General features: G+C 33.7%; 1 pseudogene across 1 annotated transcript; it reads left to right on the top strand.

Moving 5' to 3' along the window:
- The first annotated feature begins 1,772 nt into the window (after positions 1-1,772).
- LOC112624998 lies at positions 1,773-3,681 on the top strand (annotated as a pseudogene). The gene has a single exon (XR_003119501.1). The product of XR_003119501.1 is annotated as a pre-mRNA-splicing regulator WTAP pseudogene (transcript).
- The last annotated feature ends 18,866 nt before the right edge of the window (positions 3,682-22,547 follow it).

Here is a 22,547-nt window from a genome sequence, read left to right as displayed (position 1 = left end):
AATAAAAGTTTGAAATAAGGTGTGGAGTGAGAGCTAGCACATGGAGCTATTAGCAATAATTGAGGAGTGTGGCAGCTGCAAATTCGTAGGTACCAGGTAGCTCAGAAAACCTGTCGCAGAAGTTTAGAAAGTGAAGAGAAAGCGTAGCGTGTGTAAGAGAAGAAACAGTATAAAACAACAAAAAAAGACGATTCCATTTAATCATTACATCATGTAAACATATAAGAGAACATCATTCATTTCCCGTAAATATATAAAATTATTATTGCAAATAATAATAAACAGAACACTTGAGTGAAGAGATGAAAATAATTTAGACAATAGTAGGAGAATAATTAGGTAAACCTGTCAATTTCTTTTTTGACTCCTTCACGGCTTCCACGTCCTTTAACAACACGTGAGCACTGATGTTTCCTGTCCATTATCCTCTGTTCCCCTATCTTCAAACGTCCATATTGTGTATTCTTACACCCTTATTGTCCTTCAGCAACTTTCTACGTACTGAATCTTTTTCAACCCTGGTCCAACCCTGATTCCTCCCTGTGCTACAGAATTATATCTCCAAACATCCACTGTTCATATCCCCTTAGATGTTCCTCTCTCACCATACGCTAAAAATGTGCAAAATAAAACCGTTTTTTGGAATGACAATCAGATAACTCCCTCCAATCTCCAAAACGATTGAATGGCTTCTCATGTCACTCCTTTAGCAGCCAAATACCTTAGGCATTGAACTGGGCCTACATGGTCTCGAAAGCAAAAGCTTTTCTGAACTCAACTGCTATTAATTCTTCTACTCTCTCCTCTACACTACTTTACTTCACTTCAACCACACTCAACTTGTAACTGTCGTCTTTCTCTTCAATGATCAGAAGCTTTCCCCTTCTTATTCAACCTCTCTGCAATGCTTTATGCACTTCTGTCACTGCATGGCTAGCTCTTACATTATCAAGTTTTCACTCATATGCCTTGTTATCAAGTAGATTTCCCTCAGTCATCTTGTCTTAAAATGGCATTGCTTCTCTTGTGCCCAGGGATTCTCTACCCTTATTTATTATTTCTCCTAATAAGAATCAGGCATACACTATTATACATCTTATTATTTTATAACGACTCAATTGATTATAAGCTCTTTGTAGATAGCTCTGCCTTTTGGTTCAATGTTACAGCCCTAGCACCTACATCAATACCTGACATACAGAAGATACTGAAAAATATTAGTTGAGTCAGTTAATATTTAAATTTAACTTATGAGTTAAATACAACACTTTTTTAGTGCAATCAATATGTGATAGTTCAAATCTTTGAATTATTGAGGGAATGAACAAAATTTTAAAGGTTTATTTTATCAACAAAGAAATCAAACTTGGAATAAAGCATGCTAGAAGTAGTTTTGGTGAATGAAAATTTCTGTACACCTATTAGTAAATCTAAGTATTTGCTCATCTGAAAAAATGGGAGATAGAGTCATTATGATTGTTGTCAATAAGATCAAATTAAAGTAGTGAAGTTGTGAGAGGAAGGTAAACTTTATTATTTGTCAGAATAATAAAATGGATTACCTCGACATTGGTTAATTCGTGCATGCATATTAAAAAGTAGTCCTCCCTCAGCGCCATTTTGTGGCAGCGAGACCCCACAAATAAAGGGGAGCGCAGGGGTTGCGGCGGGGCAGGCGGCAGAGCTGTCCAGCTGCGCTGGGGCCCGGGCGGAAGGGCAAGCAGCGCGGCCTCGGCCTATGCGACTGGTGACGCCTGCTTGGCTTCTGCCTGAAGAGGATTCAAGATGACCAACGAAGAACCTCTTCCCAAGAAGGTTCGACTGAGTGAAACAGAATTCAAAGTTATGGCAAGAGATGAGTTAATTCTAAGATGGAAATAATATGAAGCATATGTACAAGCTTTGGAGGGGCAAGTACACAGATCTTAATTCTAATGATGTAACTGGCCTAAGAGAGTCTGAAGAAAAACTAAAGCAACAACAGCAGGAGTCGGCACGCAGCGAAAACATCCTTGTAATGCGACTAGCAACCAAGAACAAGAGATGCAAGAGTGTACTACTCAAATCCAGTACCTCAAGCAAGTCCAGCAGCCGAGCGTTGCCCAACTGAGATCAACAATGGTAGACCCAGCGATCAACTTGTTTTTCCTAAAAATGAAAGGTGAACTGGAACAGACTAAAGACAAACTGGAACAAGCCCAGAATGAACTGAGTGCCTGGAAGTTTACGCCTGATAGCCAAACAGGGGAAAAGTTAATGGCGAAGTGTCGAATGCTTATCCAGGAGAATCAAGAGCTTGGAAGGCATCTGTCCCAGGGACGTAGTGCACAACTTGAAGCAGAGTTGGCTTTACAGAAGAAATATAGTGAGGAGCTTAAAAGCAGTCAGGATGAACTGAATGGCTTCATCATCCAGCTTGATGAAGAAGTAGAGGGTATGCAGAGTACCATTTCCGTTCTGCAGCAGCAGCTGAAGGAGACACGCCAGCAGTTGGCTCAGTACCAGCAGCAGCAGTCTCAGGCCTCTGCCCCAAGTACCAGCAGGACTACAGCTTCTGAACCTGTAGAACAGTTGGAGGCCACGAGTAAAGACTGCAGTCGTCTGACAAACGGACCAAGTAATGGTAGCTCCTCCCACCAGAGGACGTCTGGGTCTGGATTTCACAGGGAGGGCAACACAACCGAAGATGATTTTCCTTCTTCTCCAGGGAATGGTAGTAAGACCTCCAACAGCTCAGAGGAGAGAACTGGCAGAGGAGGTAGTGGTTACGTAAATCAACTCAGTGCGGGGTATGAAAGTGTAGACTCTCCCACGGGCAGTGAAAACTGTCTCACACACCAATCAAATGACACAGACTCCAATCATGACCCTCAAGAGGAGAAAGCAGTGAGTGGGAAAGGTAACCGAACTGTGGGTTCCCGCCACGTTCCGAATGGCTTGGACTCAAGTGTAAATGTACAGGGTTCAGTTTTGTAATATTTTTTCAGCAAATTTTTATACAGTGTCATTTAATGTGGGAGAGGATACTGTCCAGAAAATTAATGCAAACTTTTGTCACAATTTGCCTTTTTGTGGGTGTACCTTTTGGTTTTTTGTTGTTTTCTCTTTTTTTCTTTTTCTTTTTCTTTTCTTTTTTTTTTTTTTTTTTTTTTTTGCTTCAATACCTCTGCCACTTTGGAAATTGTAACAGTTAATTACTTTGAATGTTGCTAAAAGAACATTTTGTGTAGGGTCAAGTTATTTTTATATGAGTTAATGTGAAATTGTAAATGGAAATTTTTCCTTAAAATATAACACAATGACGTCTGTATAAATCTATGTCTGTTTAGAACCTGTGCTGTGTAAGGGCATTCTTCCTCATGCTGTTACTGTACTTATGCACCATTCAGACTTGTTAGAGTAGATGTGGGTTTATGACTGCCAACTTTGCCCAGTACAGTAGTTTTTTATCACTAAAAGTTGGACTCATTGATGGAGTCCTGTGGTAGTTTCAGTGTTAGATACAGTTTTTTCCACCATACATCTGTGCATTTTCTCTTTAGGTGACTGAATGTTTAAGAAATGTGTGTGCATAGTTACTCAGTTTTTATGAACTGTTGTATCCTGTTAATGCATATTGCTCTGTGACTCCAGTATATCTTACCTGTACTGACCAAACCTAAATAAAGATTTTTATTGTAACTCCTTAAAAAAAATAAATAAATAAAAAATAAATAAAAAGTAGTCATGTAAAATTATAAATAAAATATAAACAGTTACAACTGGGAAAAAATAAAATATGATTTTAAAAATTTAATTAATTTGGCTGAATTAGCAGATGAAAACAACACAAATAAATAAATGGTGAGTTAAAAAATAACTGGAGTTTGAAAAAAGCAGACCAAATATATCTATAATTGATTTACTCCACAATATTATCCTGAAAGTCTCATCCAGTAGAGTAAGAACGTAACATACTTAAGAACATAACTTAAGAAAAACGTCATAAAAAAAGAAAGAACATAATTATTATTTGTAGGAAATACAGTTGGGTATATAGAAAATTCAAACAAATCTGTCAGCAACTATTTAAAAACATACTGAGTTTCACAAGGTTGATTGAATGAAAAAAATCGATAAAAACAAAAGCAGTAGCATTTCTATACATCAACAGTAAAAACATTATATATCATATGATAAAATATGATAATAATTACTCCCAAATGTTACTTAAATATTAATCTAATAAAATAATTACCAAATGGTACTTGACAAAATATGCAATTCAATGATGAATCAATAATTATATGCAGGGATGTGAGTACTCAATGTTTAAAACAATTCAGTTACTCAATAAATTCAATGCTATTTCAATCAAAATTCAAAAGACATTTTTTGGAAAGAACCAGACAAACTAGAAAACCACAAGTCCATACATTCATGAAACAGAAAAACAAAACTGGAAAATTGATATACATTATGTCAGAAATTATTACAAAAAGTTATTAAATTAGCAGGTGAGTGGGGAAGATTCTCTGCAAACACACACACTTTATACATTCATATATTCATCTAATTAATTATTCATCTATTAATATACTATATAAGATAATCCTTTTTTTTTTTTTTTTTTTTTTTTTTGAGACAAAGTCTCTCTCTGTCACCCAGGCTAGAGTGCTCGAATCCTGACCTCAAGTTATTCATCCACCTAGGCCTCCCACAGTGCTGGGATTACAGGCAAAGAATACTATGTTGAGCTGTTGCGTAGAAATAATTCCACATATGTGACAAATTAAGAACATTTACATTAAATGATTAATACATTTGTCTGCTTCAAAATTTAAGTTAAATGTCACAGTAAGACTTGCACATGTAATATAAAATTTAAAAACAAAAGAAAACAAAAAGCTTTCACATTAAGTAGCATTGCCTTTGGTAATGTTCAGAGTCAAGAATGCTCTTATACTACTGATTAGACTAAACATATGTCCATCTTTTGAAATCAATTTTCCAGCAGCTAATAAAGCTTAAAAAAAAAGATTATAAAGTTTGAATCAGCAAACAGGCATCAAGCTCCCGGGAAACACTTGTACATGAGTACTCAGGAGGCACAGACAAGACCTTGCCTTATTATTTGTAGACTTAAAAACTGTATATGTCATCAATGAATAGCAGGAAAAAATTGTATGAATACATGGTTATCTATTTATGTTATCAAACACTATGAACCAAATGAAATTGTAAAAATTAGATCTATTTATAACAATATAAACAGATCTAGAACTTAACTTATTAAAAGTACAATTAAAGTGCAAACTTATAATAACTTTGACATAAAAATGAAACATTGGCTTATTCCATGGCTCATGTATATAATCCCAGCACTTTGGGAGGCCAAGGTGGAAGGTTCACTTAAAGCTAAGAGTTCGAGACCCACCTGAGCAACAAAGCAAGGCCCCTATCTCAAAAGTAAAAATAAAAATAAAAATAAATAGCTGAGAATGGTGGAGCATGTCTGTAGTCCCAGCTACTCAGGAGGTTGAGGCGAGAGAATCGCTACAGCCCAGGAGTTAGAGGTGGAAGTGTGCTATGATTGTGTCATTGCACTCCACCCTGGGTGACAGAAACTCCATTTTTGAAAAATAAATTCAAAAAAATCAAACATGTGCAATCAACAATACATATTGCTTATAGATATATTCCTATCTAGTAATAGAATCAACAATCGGAATTTCATTTTTATTATTGGTTGGTTCTGTATAATATAAGGGAAAGGAAGGGGAAATTCAAATTTATATGTTTTATCCTGTTCCTTTTACTTAAAAAATTCAGAAATAATATAAAAATACAGTGGTTTTATATTGTTTTGTATATTTTTGTTTGAATATTTTATAATAAAGAAAACATCATAAATAAAATTTAAAATATAGAAAGGAAAATATATAATCAATCACAAAGACCTCCAGGGATTTTTCCAGACCTGTTTTGTCAATTTCATTTTAATTATCATGTTATATTGCTTCCTCTGTTCAGAGACCTCAAAAATGCTTTGTTCAATTAGAATTGTTCAACTACTTACTTTTTTTCTCCCACATTTCACACAATTCCAGTTGCCTAGAAAGCTGGCAACTATATAATTACTTTGCTATCATTTAAAAATATTTTCATAAAGAATTAATATAATTTTCAATCATCTGTTAAAGATAATTTTTTTAAAACATTATCAACACAGCTTTATATTTTTAAAATAAAATTGGGAAAAGTTACTATTCATATAAATTTTAGTTGTGTTCAATGTTCTTTAATGTACATGTCTTACTATTTTGTCCTTGACTTTACATTTATTAGAAATTTGAAAATAGATGTTTTACACTTTATAGTATGACTATACTTGTGTGTCTGCAGAACAAATTAAAAACTCTATATAGAAGTATTATTTGTCTAGATACACAGCCTTATAAAACACTTACCAATAGAATACTGCCTATACTGAGAGAAACTATCTTGCTGCCTGTTGTCTCGAAATGCCTTTCTAAATTGCTTGAAGGAGAGCTTTTGTTGCTATATGGTAGAAAGGTAACTCTGATTGCAAACTAGAATTCCTACAGAAGTCTAGACTTTATTGACATTTCTACAAAATGGGAGAAAAGTTGTTCAGACAATGAAATTCGGTGTCCTAAGAAAATAAATTTTCAACTTCAAAATGTTAAAAAGCATTTGGAAGAAAATACACAACTGACCACAAATACCTCACCTTCAAACTACAACAGAATCACAGCATAACTTTCAGGCATTAAAAATAAACCGTCAAACTAATATATCTATCTGTATATAAAGAAAGAGATAAAATACATATAGCTTAATATGTCTAGGGTTTCAAAAAACCTATAATAGTAGTAGTAATCAAGTAAAGACACTAATGATTAATTTCAAATTGAAAGAAAAAGACTCCATTAGACTATTAGTATTTAATCCAGCCATCAATATTAAATAAAATATTATGAAAATTGCATTGTTTAGAAAATTGTACATAAAAGAAAATACACTTTTCCACTTCCTCTCTTTAACATTAGCCAAGCACAAAACATACCCAGAAATCTATTGCTTTGACATTGGCATTGATAAAGAATTAGTTCTTAACATTTGTTTTTAAATAAATCTCCAGGAAATGCTGATATAAACCATCAACCTTTGGTGCTGCAATATTTCCAGGCGTACAGTTTTGAAATAGATTTCAGGTTGTCTGGGCATCCCAAATAAACAGGCTGATTCAAACACCACATTTACAGTAATTCAATATGCCTGTTAGATAACAGGAAAACAAATACAGCCAAATTTCAACAGTGGTTATATGGTTGCATTGTGTCTGGTCACCACTTTATTTATTTATTTATTTATTTATTTATTTATTTTTTTTTTTTTTTTTGAGACGGAGTCTCGCTCTGTCGCCCGGGCTGGAGTGCAGTGGCCGGATCTCAGCTCACTGCAAGCTCCGCCTCCCGGGTTCACGCCATTCTCCGGCCTCAGCCTCCCGAGTAGCTGGGACTACAGACGCCCGCCACCTCGCCCGGCTAGTTTTTTGTATTTCTTAATAGAGACGGGGTTTCACCATGTTAGCCAGGATGGTCTCGATCTCCTGACCTCGTGATCCGCCCGTCTCGGCCTCCCAAAGTGCTGGGATTACAGGCTTGAGCCACCGCGCCCGGCCCCACCACTTTATTTATTACTGCTTGTGTGTATTTTCTCCTTTCTGTTTAATGACTGTGATTATTATGATAGTATTGTTTTGTTTCTTTCTTATGCAACAAAAATATTCAATTAAAGGCAAGTTAGAAAACAGTAAGATTACCTATATTATTGAGAGAAGGATAATTTTAGAAGCCTTTTTTTTTTTTTTTACATTTTTTAAATCTAGTAGTGTCAATAAAGCAAGGCTAATAATTAACCCCACCAACAATGCTATAAGTACTAGCTCACCTATTTCACACAATTACCTTTCTAAGAATTATGTATTCAATTACTACTCTTTGGGATTGAGCTACATTGACAGCTTCCTCAGCTAAGTACACGTCTTTCTTTTATTTGTTCTAATTAGAACCAAGTACAAATGTGCAATTCTTACCAGAAAGTTTTTCAGTATTTCATGACACTCTTTATGATATGCAAAAAAGCTGTCTCACCATCATATTATCTGCATAATTCTATCATCTTATACATATTTATTAATTATCTGCTCTACCAAGCCTCAAGATATACACAAAGATGAGGAAGACAGACTCTAGTCACTGCTCCCTCAGAGATAAAGAATTAGTAACAAAGACATGCAGGCATGAAGTAATTACTTGCCACTTACTAGATTTGTCACCTTGGACCAGTTACTACAACCAGGGTCTGATATTTAGTTTGAAAATTGAGATAATAATATGTTGGCATCAACCTCAAGTGGTTGTTGTAACGACTAAAAGAGTTAATGAATGCCTGACATATAGTCAGAGCTCCATAAATATTAGTTGCCAAGTTCTCATCCCTTTACTGCCTCAGCCGCATAAAAAGGCTTTAGGATCCAAAAACAAATACAAATAAACCTAGAATACAGGAAGGCTTTCGGAGAAATGTCACTAATGTGGAGACGAATTCAAAATCATTTTAGAATATTTCTGGCTGAGGAAGCTGTCTACTTGAAGATCCTGGGGAATAAGACATATGGCAAAGACCAGAAAGGAGCCAAAATGTCCAGTAATGAGGTTGGTTAAGAGACACAAAAAAATACTTTTAGATGAGGAATAAGTTCTAGTATTTAATATTAGAGAAATTAGAGATAACAATAATTTGTTGCATATTTCAAAATGGCTAGAATAGATTTGTAATGTTCTCAACACAAACGGAAGATAAATATTTGAGATGATGAATATCCCCATTACACATTGTAAACACGTATCAAAATATCACATGTACCCCGAAAGATGTACAACTATTATACATTAATCTAAAAATGTTAAAGTCCACTAAAAAGACCAAGAGGAGAGACAGTGAAACTTGAGATTGAAATGTTGGGCAGGGACATGCCCGCTTAAGGCTCTGCCTTCTTGAATGCTAAATAAATCCTTGGTATTTTATCCAAAAGATAATAAGGTTCTGGTACGGGATTTTTTTTTTTTTTAAGGCAAATGACATGATTACATCTTTGCTTCTAAAAACTGCCCTCTAATCACTTCCAAACAAGGTCCACTTCACGTCTAGTGTGCTTTCAGCAGTACTGTGCTAGCATTGGAACTTTGGAATAGGTACAGGGCACTGATCCTTTCAGCCCCTTTTCAGAAGAACATTAAAATTAAAATTACATTATTCAAAGAAGTCCGTGGGAATTCTGTGAACATGGCCTCCTTTCAAGTACAATTCTCTTTGGCAGCCACTTACACTGGGTAAGTGGTCCAGGCAAGCAACTCACCTCATTTTGGCAATGACCCTGATCCCAGGAATAATACTTTAACCATGTCTACAGTCTGATTAAGGCAGATTAATGTGATCTGAAGGCCACATTTAAGTGGAAGGAAAAAATACCAACATTTTAAACATCTACGATAAATGTCACGAGTAATTACAGTCAAGACGTACATTCCCATGTCTAAACTGAAATAATTTCTAGAAACAAAGTACATTGAAAAATTCTAAGCAAATTAAATAATTAATGTTGTCACTCATTTTCATAACGATTTTCCCCTGTGTCTGGTTGGTGGCAGTTAATCACATTTCCTTTTTGTTCCCAAATCACCTTTATGAGAAGGAAGAAAGTCTAGAAAGGAGTTTCATCATTTCATAAAAAATATGGGTGGGCATAAGGTTCTATAAAAATATCTACTACCAGATTGGAAGAATCTCCTAACATCACTTAAAAAAAAATAAATAAAAAGCTCCAACAAGCTTTTTAGAAATGACATTTTACATACTAACATATTGTTTGTGCTGTCAGACGTTCACGTGCTAGCTGTTATAAACACGGGATTATAACCGTTCCTTATGCCTCTATCATGGTTGCAAAAACCAGAGTTCTTTGATTTTTGATGCATGTATCTTCAAAAGAAATTATGTATAATTGTGCCCCAATCACTTGTTTAGTTCCTATGAAATTTTCATTGCACAGAATGTCTGCTGATGATTTAATTAGGACTTCCTGGATTTATTGAGAGTAAACACTTGGAAACAATCTGACTTGCAAGAGCCTCTTTGCCTAGTCCATATATCGAAATGTTCCTCTGTTTGACGATACGGAGACACATTTGTGACTACAAAAATGCTTCGGAGTTAAAGTTTAAGCATGGTGAGAGATGTGTATATGTATATGTGTTTGTATGTGTGTATGTGTTTTCAAAGTTAAGGAAGAAAGATGAGCAAGGGGAAGTTGCATCTCCATCATAGCACTGCACCACGGCACTCTTAGATTGGTTTTTGAAAATAGTATATGTGAAAGTTGAGAATCTGAAAATCGATTACCTTAAGACTAATTGTGTGAAGAAATCCTTTACTCAGTTATTATCCACCCATGTGTGTATCAATTTTTTTTTTTTTTTTGAGACGGAGTCTTGCTCTGTGCCCCAGGCTGGAGTGCAGTGGCGCAATCTCGGCTCACTGCAAGCTCCGCCTCCCGGGTTCATGCCATTCTCCTGCCTCAGCCTCCCGTGTGTATCAATTTTTATAGATCCCTTATCAATCTCCAAAGACACAGTAATGTCTCTACACTGTTCCATAAAGTAGAAAGGCCACCATTCTTACATTTTTAGAAAGGGAAAAGAAGCATCTAGATAGCTAAAACAAAATTCAGAATTCCCTCCTGATTTTGATACTGGATTATGTTACTCTTACCTTTTGTATCAACAGAGTACTGTATCTGAAAGCAGAGTGAGAAATGAAAAGTGTTAATGTCGTAATTGTGAGGGAGGCAAAATGAAGTCAGAAGCTGAGGAAGGGCAGTCAGAGAAGTTACCCTCCAAATCTATCTTAGATACTTAACTTAATTCTCTCTTTTTACATTTATACACACTCTTTGAGTTTCAGTTTATAATTTTTTAAAAAAAATTAGATATTATGATTATTTGCAATAAGGAGCTCAAACGCTTTTGTCTAAATAAAAATAAATAGTATGACAAAGCGCTTTAATATATAAAAATGAGTCTTTCCAAGGAGCACATATTTGGTTAAAAGGCCCATGTTGGCTGTTTCGGTCATCTCTGTGCTCCCTAACAACTGCTCTTTATTTTTGTTCATCCTTTACTCATCCTCCACCCTAAACTTCCTATCAATGTCTCTTAAAACTGAAAAACAAACAAACAGAAAACTAAAGCAAAAGCAGGACGCTGGCAAAGTCTTATTTGTCACTATTTCCACTATCCTGTGATTAAAGAGGATGAGACAGAAAAGATCAAAGAAGCATGGTGTGTCTCCTGTGCTCTTGGATGGGAGAGAGTTGACCAAGGAATATTATTTAGTATATATACTTATACACACACACCATACACACATATAAATATATTCTTATATGTTCAATGTACTTTTATACATGTTCATACTTTTTCTTGTTAGGTATTTATAGTTTAAAGTCTTTAATCAGCTCAAATCTGTTTCCTGATCTCCCCCCAACTATAAAATACAGTCATCGTCTAGGAAAATATTCAAAAGAATGGACAGAAAAGGGAGTACATTGATTATTTCACATGAATCTTGGTAATTGTTTTTATCTCACATCTTTCATCCGCTTTGCTCTGAGATCTGCTTTGGGTTCTGAATTCTGAATTTAATTTACATCCCAACCCAGAGATTCTGTTAATTCTGAATTCTGGCTTAGGCTCTAGACCAACTGCTTACTACAGAGTCACCCTATTCTTGTGTGTTTGTGAGTGTGTGTGCTTTCATGCATGGATGTTTTTCCTTGTATTCTAATCTACCACTGATTAATTTAGGTAGCTGCATTCCAGGATTACGTAGGAGATAATGCAGCCTAAATTGCAGGGAACCTCATTTATCTAGGCCCATTTGAAGGCCCTGAGTGAAGCACCAATAATTGTTATATTCATAATGTTGTATTATTTTCCATAATGAGGATTCCCAGATTATAGGTTTGGACTTCACAAAACTTGAATGCTTCAAATTGTGACTGGTCTGTCTATGTAGCACCCTTCTTATCAGTGTCACTTACCTAAGTTCAGGAAAGATTTTGTTATATAATGCATTTTTCCCCATAAGAGTTGCCAATCTTCACCATGACTTTTTGATGAAAGATAATTCCATGAAGTTATGGAAGAAGTTGAGAAACAAGGTGAAAAAATAGACACCACTGTCAAGAGCAACCAAGATCCTACCTTAACATGCTCTTGAAACTGCTCATACTCAATTATCAATGAGGGTTTTGTTTTTTATAAGAAAAAAACAAGAAGAAAAGAAGAGCTTTAGTTTCTTTTATCTCAGAAGCACTGAAAAAAATAAAATAAAATCACTGGGATACTTTTGTGGCATGTTTTCTTCCAGCAGTTTCGACAGTACAAAGTAATGGAGACACCCCCACACTCCCCGAATTGCACTGGACAGAGTTAAAAAGACAAGAAGACTTTAAGCCTATTGCAATAAAGGTCAAGACTACTGCAATAAGGGAGACAAATCAAACTCAACTCTATTGAAGTAAAAGGTAGGAGAGTTTTTATGCACTGGGGTGGGCTAATGAAAAAGTGTTAGAGGACATTAGAGAGAGGGAGCTGACAGGATTAGTCCAATTGTGTAGCCTCATTGGCACTTATTTAAGTCAGACTTCTATCCTCTTACAGACTAGAAGATAGGGGCTCTGTCTTCCTTGATGATTACATTTCAAAAGGTTGGTTCCCAGACCCCTGGGAAGACATTCTTGGGTTGTAAAACTGGCAAAAGGCTGGGAGAAAACTTACATCTCGAAAGAACAGAACGAGAATTTAGAATTTCAAGTTTAATAAACTAAATACTCTAAGAAAAGTCAGGGATGTATACTTGGGAAAAAAAAAACTCTCTAAAATTCAGACAAGTTGACAGGAATATTATGGCTGTGGAGGTTACTGAGAAGCTTAAAGTACACAATATTTGAAGTTTGTCCTTCCATGGTAAATCACATAGTAATAAAAGTATTGGCAAAATGTCTTATAAGACATGGCATTAGAGATTAGATAATAAAATTATGTATAGTTCTGAAGAGCTTAAATCACTTGTGATTTAAATTAAAGCACTATAATGTTAAAGCACTAAAATTGATTATTGTGATATTTTGGTTCTAGAAGACGTAGGAAAGATGATAAAGATTGCCTGAGAAAATTAGTTTTTAATATAACAGGCAGCAAGAAAAATAAAAATTTTCAGTGAATTATCATTATACAATTAAAAATTCAGTGGACTTTCAGTACTGCTCTATTTAAACATAAAAATCTCTTTCATTACATTGATGTCATATTAATTAGAAATATCTGTGTACTTTATTTGTTAGAGTTATAGCCAAAACTCTTGATGTAATAGATAAAAATTCAGACTCACTTTGGTACATTTGAAAGCACCGACATAGGCTTCAATTTTTTAGAAATGAAATCAAGATCATTGTATTAATAGAAAGGTACCTCCACAGGCCTTCAAGATCTGTCTTCAGTGAGATTCATACACAATGAATCAAATAAATCCAAGAGAAGTGCTGGAGAAGAGAGTTTAAAATATCCATTCAGAGACACCCCATTTGAAATTATTATGGGGCTTTATTATATATATACACATATATATATATTTAAAGGAAATCTATTATTATTTAGAGTTTAAAAATTAAAACATTTATTGAACAGCTCTTGAAATGGAATATAGTTTCACTTTTGAAATATAAAAATTACATCCAGCAGATTTTGACTTCACAAAAATAAATATTGAGAACTATAGTTAAAGAATAGTTGATGAAGTACTGCCATCTTTTGGTTGTATAAATTACATATATACAAAATATAGAAATTTTAAATAGCCAAGAAAGCAATATGTACAGCCTAAAAGTTAGAGATTAAAATTGCAATAAACAACAAAGAAAATAGATGATAAATGTTAGGTTTTGGCAGAGATAGACACACACTTTAGCAACCGAAATTTCAGAGGAAAACTGTCAAACTCTCAACTTCAAGCCGTTGGCATTGATAGAAACTAAGATATAACTAATATTATTTTAACTCTCATTACTAGATTCATGTGCTCCATCCATGAGAAAAATTACTGATGAATGAAAAATTGTCAGATTTTTGATGATATATTCATTAAAACTTGTGATTTAGAAGTAGATGTGTAACATAATGTTTATTGTAGAATAATTGTTTATTAACTTCCAAGTTTTTAATCTAGGAAGCTTAATAAATGCTATTAAATTTAACTAATGATACTTTTCAATGACAATTACTATATTCAGAGGTACATTTTCTATACATGTCATCAGTATAATAAAAAGCCCCTGAAATTTCCCATTTGTATTTTTCCCCAATTAATGACATAGAATAATTAAGAATTTTGATACTTACTATAGAATTTGCTCTTGCTTTTAGCATTTTAATTCAACTCTCACAAGAGTAAAACAATTGGAATGCTTGGGTCTTTGAAGAGTCATAAAGGTAGGCATATGACAACATCACATTTGTATTTAAAAAATGAAGGTGTTTTTCTAGTAGAGCTTATGTTTAAAAGAGAGGCAATCTAAGCATATTGTCTAATTTTATTTTAAATGAGCCTTCCCTACACATATCAATTAGTCTTATAGGGTTGTAATAATCAAATTGTTCACATTATACAGTTAACTGGCCAGAAAAAATAAATTGTATAGAGTGACAGCTTGCTGAGAAACAATTTAGAATATATAGTGTCTTGTATATACATATATAGTAGTCATACTTGTAAAACATGTTTTATTTTGGGATTTCCATGACTTTAAGGAGAATATCACCTAAAAATTTCTGCAACATATATTTGTTTTTAAAGTAGAATACAATCTAAATAATAATTTTTTAATGACATTAGCAAGATGGCAGATCAGTCATCGGGCTCTACCCTTCCCTCACAGAAATCCAATTAGCAACTATCCATAGCCAATAATAACTTTGTGAATATCCCCGAATTTGAGAGTGAGGGTAAGCTATGTCCTTGGAAAAAAAAAAGAACTGAGAAAAACACATCTGTGTGGTAGGAGGAACAGTTTTCTTTGACAACACAGCCCTTCCCCAAATCGGCACAGTGCCACACACAGAAAAGTTCCCTGGATCCAGTTTCTATAGTGGAAAAAGTGAATAAGAGGTGTATATTTATTACAGCTTCCTCAACATTCTAGAATCCTTTGCCAGAAACTCATTCCTGTATTATCTCATAGGAAACACTGGGAGTACCAGTAGAGATAGACCACCTGGGGTGGGTTGACACAAAGAATGGGGATGGAGCGTGCAGTAATCAGCGAGCAGATCTTGCTTCTTGTTCTACAGCCTGACCAATGGAAGTACCAGACCAAAGAGACTAGCCAACAGCATCACACTATGGGGGGATGGTCCACAGATCTCCCAAGCTTGAGGCCTTAGCCATCTTCCTTACACAGCCCCAGTGCTCTTGTTTAGTCCTCCCCAGGCTGGGAAGAAACTGAATGTGAGTGATTATCTGTGAAGGAAGTCTCTGACTTTGCCCAATCCCAGCTGCTGAATGGCAACTCCTCCAAGCCTTTGTTTTCTACTTAAGTCTACCCTAGGCCAGAAGGCACTCCTAAATCAATGCATATCTGTGGAGCATAGCTTCTAACCTTGTTCTCCCCACCTTCCTGAGCAGCAACCCCAGAGACCTTACTCAGCCATAGAGCCAAACATTCGGCCCTGCCCAACTTCAGATGTCAATCAACAGTATCACTCAGACAGGGAAGACAACCTGCAACCCTTCCCAGTTAGAGATGATCACTGAACTCAACCAAAAGCTGCTCCTAACAACGAAATGTATCCAATAGTCACACTGAACCACAGAGCACAGTCAGAATTACCATTCAATCTCAGAGCACAGGAAGCAACCAGTTCCACCTACATAACCCAGATAGCTTTTCCTTTAAGATCAGGGACAAGGCAAGAATGTCCACTCTCATTACTTATTTTCAACAAAGTATTGGAAGTCCTAGCTGGAGCAATTAGATGAGAAAGAAATAAAAATCATCCTAATAGAAAGCGAAAAATACACCTGTCTCTATTTGCTGATTACATAATCTTATATATAGATAACCCAGTACAAAAGTTTGCCTGTCCATAATTGCAACCATCTGGCCTCTCTAAAAATTAAGGCAAATAGTACAGACTTATCACCACCGAATAACATGTTCAAATGCCAGAAGAAGTGGATGTCTTCTTATACGCAGTGGCATAAACATAAGGACACAGGATTATGAAAAATCAGAAAAATATAACATCACCAAAAGAAACCAACAAGATTCTAATAATGGACTTAAAAAATGGAGATCTATGACATAACTGGCCAGGATTCATAATAATTCCCTTAAGGTAATTTAGGGGACTATAAGAAAATATTCATAGAATATTAAATAAAATTTAAAAATGAAAACTATGAAACATTTGACACAGAAAAAGAAACAATACAAATAGAAATTCTAGAAATAATGGGTATAAAAACTGAATGAAAAAAATCAGTAGGTAGCTTAAACAGCAGACTTGATCAATCAGATAAAGAAGCAGTAAGCTCAACCGAGAACATTTAACTCAGCAAAACTGTTCTTTAGAAGTGAGAGAGAAATAAAAACATTGCCAAACAAAAGGTAAGAGAGCTAATCACCATTAGGCCTGCTGTACAGGAACTGCAGAAAGGAGTTCTTTAAGCTGACATAAAAGGCAGATAATTAACAAGAACAACAACAACAAATGTGAAATTTTAAAAACTCAATGATACAAGTAATATACAGTCATATTCATAATTATTAAACTGTAAGGGTGGTACGTAAGGCATATTTATTCCAACTATGAAGGTTAAAAATAAAAGTATTGAAAACAACTATAAATACTATAAATTGTTAACAGATACAAATTACAAAATGAAATTGTAAATGCTGACTTCAAAATCATAAAAAGTAGGAAGAGAATGAAGGTATAAAGTTTTTATATTCCATTAAAATTAACTTATCAGATTCAAGTATCATTTTGGCTTGTTATAAAGATGAGATGTTTTATGTAAACCTCATGATTATCACAAAGCAAAAACCTATAGCAGTTGCACACAAACACACTCACACACACAAATTCAAAGCATTACACCACAAAAATCAAACAAACCGCGAAGGAAAAAATAAAAATGAAAAAAAAAAGACAGGACTTAAAAAATATATCAGAAAACAAGTTCTGAAATGGCAGTAGCAAGTCCTTACCTATCAGTAATTACCTTGAATATAAATAGATTAAATACCTCAATAACATATATAGAATGACTTAATGAAATATTAAAAATAAAATCAATAGCAGGTTGCTTACAATAGATCCAATTTACTGATAAGAACACACAGATGGAAAGTGACGGGACACAAAAAAATTCAACACAAATTAACCTCCCTCAAAAAAACATGGTTTGTTATAACTATTTCAGATAAAATAGACTTTAACTCAAGAAGTATAAAAGAGATAAAGAAGGTTATCACATAATGATAAAAGAGTTACTTTGCCAAGAGAAAAGCACAATTGTAAATATATATGCCCCCGACATCAAAGCACCTATATGCATAAAACAATTATTAAATGATCTGGAGGCAGATACAGACTGTGATACTATAATAGGAGGGGACCTTAGTACCCTACTTTCAACAATGGACAAATTAAACAAAAATAACAATAAGAAAACACTGGAATTGAATTATGCATGGACCAAATGGACTTACAGGCATCTATAGAACATTCCATTCAATATCCCTTTGAAACTCATACAAATATTTATAAGGAAAGATTATATGTTAGGCCACAAAACAAATCTTAAAGATTAAAAAGAATTAAAATTATAACAAGTAGCTGTCTGACATGAAACTAAAATCAGTAATAGGATAAACCTTGGAAAATACACAAATATGTAGAAATAGCAACATACTACTGAACAACAAATGAGTCACAGAAGAAACAAAATCAATAAAACAATTCCATGAGACAAACGAAAATGGAACACAACATACCAAAACTCATGGGATGCAGCAGAAGCAGTTTTAAAAAGAAAATGTACAGTACTAAATGCCTACCTCTAAAAAGGGAAAGGATCTCAACAAAACAATCCAATGTTATACCTTAAGAAACTAGAAAAAAAAAAAAAGCATAAACTAAGCTCAAATAATAGGAACAGGGAATCACAGCGAACAGAAGAGAAATAAACAAAATAAAGACTGGAAAAGCAATTTGACAATTCAACAAAACTAAAGATAGTTTTTCAAAAAAGGATAAAATTGACGAATTCTTAGACTACCAAGAGAAAAAAAAAGAGAAAATATTCAAGATCGGAAATGAAAGAAGAGACATTCCAACTGATACCCTAGAAATACAACAAAAAATATTACAAAAACGTAACAGTTATATGAAAAACCTGGATGGTCTAGAAAAATTTATAAATTCCTAGACACATATAACCGAACATGACTGAGTTATGAAGAAATAGAGAATCTGAACAGGCTAGCAATAAGTAAGAAGACTGAATCATTATTAAAAGTTCTCCCATTACAGATAAGTCCACAACTGGATGTCTTCACGGCTGTATTCTACCAAACATTTACATAACTAACATCAAATATTCTCAAACTTTTCAAAATAACTGAAATGGAGAAAATACTTTCAAATTCAATCTATAAAACCAGCATTACCCAGATATCAAAGACAGACAAGGACACTACAACAAAAACAAATTACAGGCCAATATCCCTGATGAACATAGATGCATAAATCCTCAACAACATGTTAGCAAACCAAATTTAACAGCACATTAAAAGAATCATTTGCTATGATTAAGTGATATTTATTTCTTGGAGGCAAAGATGTTTCAACATATGAAAATCAATAACATGATATACCACATTAGTGAAATGAAAGATAAAAATGTGATTTTATCAGTAGTTGCAGGAAAAGTTTTTGACAAAATTTAACCCCCTTTTTATGATGAAAAGTCTCAACAGATTAGGTAAAAAGTGAGTACACCTCAACACAATAAAGGCTATGTCCTTTGTAGCTAATATTTTTCTCAGTGGTGAAAAGTATAGCTTCTCCTTTAAGATCAGGGACAAGGCAAGAAAGCCCACTCTCACTACTTCTTTTCAACAAAGTGTTGGAAGTCCTAGTTGGAGCAATTAGATGAGAAAGAAATAAAAATCATCCTAATAGAAAAGGAAAAAATAAATGTGTCTCTATTTGCTGATTACACAATCTTATATATAGAAAAACCATAAAGACTCCATCAAAAAGCTGCTAGAACTGATCAATGATTTCAGTAAAGTTGCAGGATACCAAATCAACATAAAAAGTCAGTAATATTTCTATATTATAATAATAAACTATCTGAGAGGAAAATTAGGAAAACAATCCTGTTTAAAATAGCAATAAAACGTTAAGTACTCTAGGTGTAAATTTAAACAAGTAAAATACTTATATACTGAAAACCATAAAACATGTTTGAAAGAAATTGAAAACACAAATAAATGAAAAGCTATCCCATGTACATAGATTGCAAACATTAATGTGAACATGTTTGTACTAGACAAATAAATCTTTAATCTTTAGATTCAAGCAATCACGATCAAAATTTTAACGTCATTTTTTTCACAGAACTTAAAAAAATCTTTGAATTTGTATGGAAGCATCAAAGATACTAAATAGTCAAAACAATATTGAACAAAAACAAAGCAGAAATATCACAGTTTGATTTCAAACTGTATTATAAAGTGATCGTAACCAAACAACATGTCATAAAAACACATACAACAATCAATGGAACAAAATGGAAAGTCCAGAAAAGAACCCACACATCTACAGTCAATTGATTTTTGACAAAGGTGACAAAAATACACAATGAATAAAGATAGTCTGTATAATAAATGATGTTGGGAAAACTGGTTATCTGTATACAGAAGATTAAAATTGAACCCTTATCTCACAGCACATATAAAAGTCAATTCAAATAGATTAAAGACTTAAATATAAAATCTGAATCTGTAAAGTTACTAGAGGAAAACATAGGGAAAAAGCCCCAAAACATCGATCTAGGCAATGATTCTGTGAATATGAAATCAAAAGCACATGTAACAAAAGCAAAAATAAACAAATGGGATGGCAACAAACTAAAAAGCTTCTGCACAGCAAAGGAAACAACAAAGTGAAGAGAAAACAGACACAATGGGAGGAGATATTTGTAAACAATACATCTGATAATGGCTTAATATTCAAAATATATAAGGAACTCAAACAACTCAACAACAATATATCAAGTAAACCAATTACAAAAAATATGCAAAAGACCCGAACAGACATTTTTCAAGAGGACACACAAATGGCCAATTAGGTACATGAAAAAGATATGCATTTATCACTAATGACTAGAGAAATGTAAATTAAAAGTACTGTGAGATATTCTTTTACACCTCTTAGAATGGCTTTTATCAAAAAGACGAACTCTAAGAGTTGGCAAGGATGTGGAGAAAAGAGGCCTCTTGTGAATTGTTGATGGGGATGTAAATTAGTAATAGCCTATACTACCCTCACACACAGAATCCCCAAATTATCATCATATTCTTAATTATATACTCTTCTATTTATTTTGTGTTAATTGTAGAAAAAGTTAAAAGAGTATGGGGCAGAGACAAGTAGGTGACTGGGTTATCTGTTTTAGAGCAAATGTATACTCAAGATTATAATTCATCTTCATGTCTAATCTCTGAATTAATCATATTGTTCTTGACAGTTTTGTAACACTCACTGATTCTTTTTTGTCCTGTTCTGTTTCTTACACATTACCATTTGTTGAACTTGTTAGTTCCTTAAACCAGAGATTCTTATATCTGTTGTAGGGCAAATGTATACTCAAGATTATAATTCATCTTCATGTCTAATCTCTGAATTAATCATATTGTTCTTGACAGTTTTGTAACACTCATTGATTCTTTTTGTCCTGTTCTGTTTCTTACATATCAACATTTGTTTAACTTGTTAGTTCCTTAAACTAGAGAACTTATACATTCTCTCTCTGCCGTGTGTATGCTGGTTTCATCAACCATTCCTATACCTCTAAATAATCTCATCTTAAGTTACTACTTCATAGAGCTGTTCAATGCTGTAAATTAAGGACCATTTTTCTCCAATGTGTGTCATGTAGAATATCTTCTACAGGTTCCAAACATTTGTGACAGACTGCTCTATGATGTGCAAAGATGGGTAATGCCTGCACTTCAATAACAAATCATGGTAAAAGGAAAGTTTCCAGATTATGGCTTATAAGAAATACAGTAAAGCCTTCAATTTCAGTATTTTCCATGACACTATCAAATGTCTCTTAGGCTAAAATCTCTTAAGACACTCTCATTTTAATTTAACAGGATATGTAACAGTCCATATTACAGGACTTATAATTATTCAAAAAAAAAGGTTTACAAACTCTTCTTTTAAAAATGTTTTCAGATCACCCAGCACATTCTCTGCAATATGCTCAAGGATGCTTATTTCTGGGATACATTTGTTTTTGGGAAGGGAACAAAAGTTAACTTGAGCAAAGCATATTCATTTTTTTATCTCAGTTTTTAAAAAGAATATACGTTTATACAAATAGATTACTATCATTTTCAAATAATAACTATAAACTATTTCAGTAGTATCCTCACTGTGGCTGAATAAATCAGCTTATTCAATCCACTTGTTTGGAAAAGTTGCTAGTCTCCACTGCTTTTGCCCATTACTAAATAAATGACGGAGTCCTTCCCAACATCAAGAGAAAAAAAAAAAAATAAAGTTATGTACTTGGGATTCTAAATATGAAGAATGAGAACAAAGAAAGTGGAAAAATAAAAGCTTTGGTTGGTCCTGTCACTGTTTTTAGTGAACGTGGTGATATAGTATATCTTAATGCATCTATTCTAATAAAACAGAAAAAAGTAGATACAGTTTTGATCTGCAAAGAAATAGTAAGAAATCATTCCTAGAACTTTTGATTAGTAAAAAATTATGACAATGGTGGAAATACGAAAAGAAGTTATACCAAATGTAGGAAAAATCTAAGAAAATTTTGCTACAGTTAAAAGTGCACTATGAGTAAAATGAGGAAGAGATATTTAAAGAATTTAAAAATCATACTTTCAACTACTAACTGAAACACTTTAAAGTGAACATTCTTAATAGTACACCTTGGAAAGAAGGGCTTATTATCTATTATATTTGCTCTGAGCTTCAAATAATTTTATCAATTTGCTTCATCTATTTTTAATTCAATGCTTAAAATATTTTTTAAAAAGTCTCTGGACTTGATATTTTTAATAAAAATCTGTGATTTCTCCAGGGTTGGCAAATCTC

Source organism: Theropithecus gelada, chromosome 5 (assembly GCF_003255815.1).
Source record: "Theropithecus gelada isolate Dixy chromosome 5, Tgel_1.0, whole genome shotgun sequence".
Taxonomy (NCBI): Eukaryota; Metazoa; Chordata; class Mammalia; order Primates; family Cercopithecidae; genus Theropithecus; species Theropithecus gelada.
This window is presented reverse-complemented; position numbering and strand designations above follow the sequence as displayed.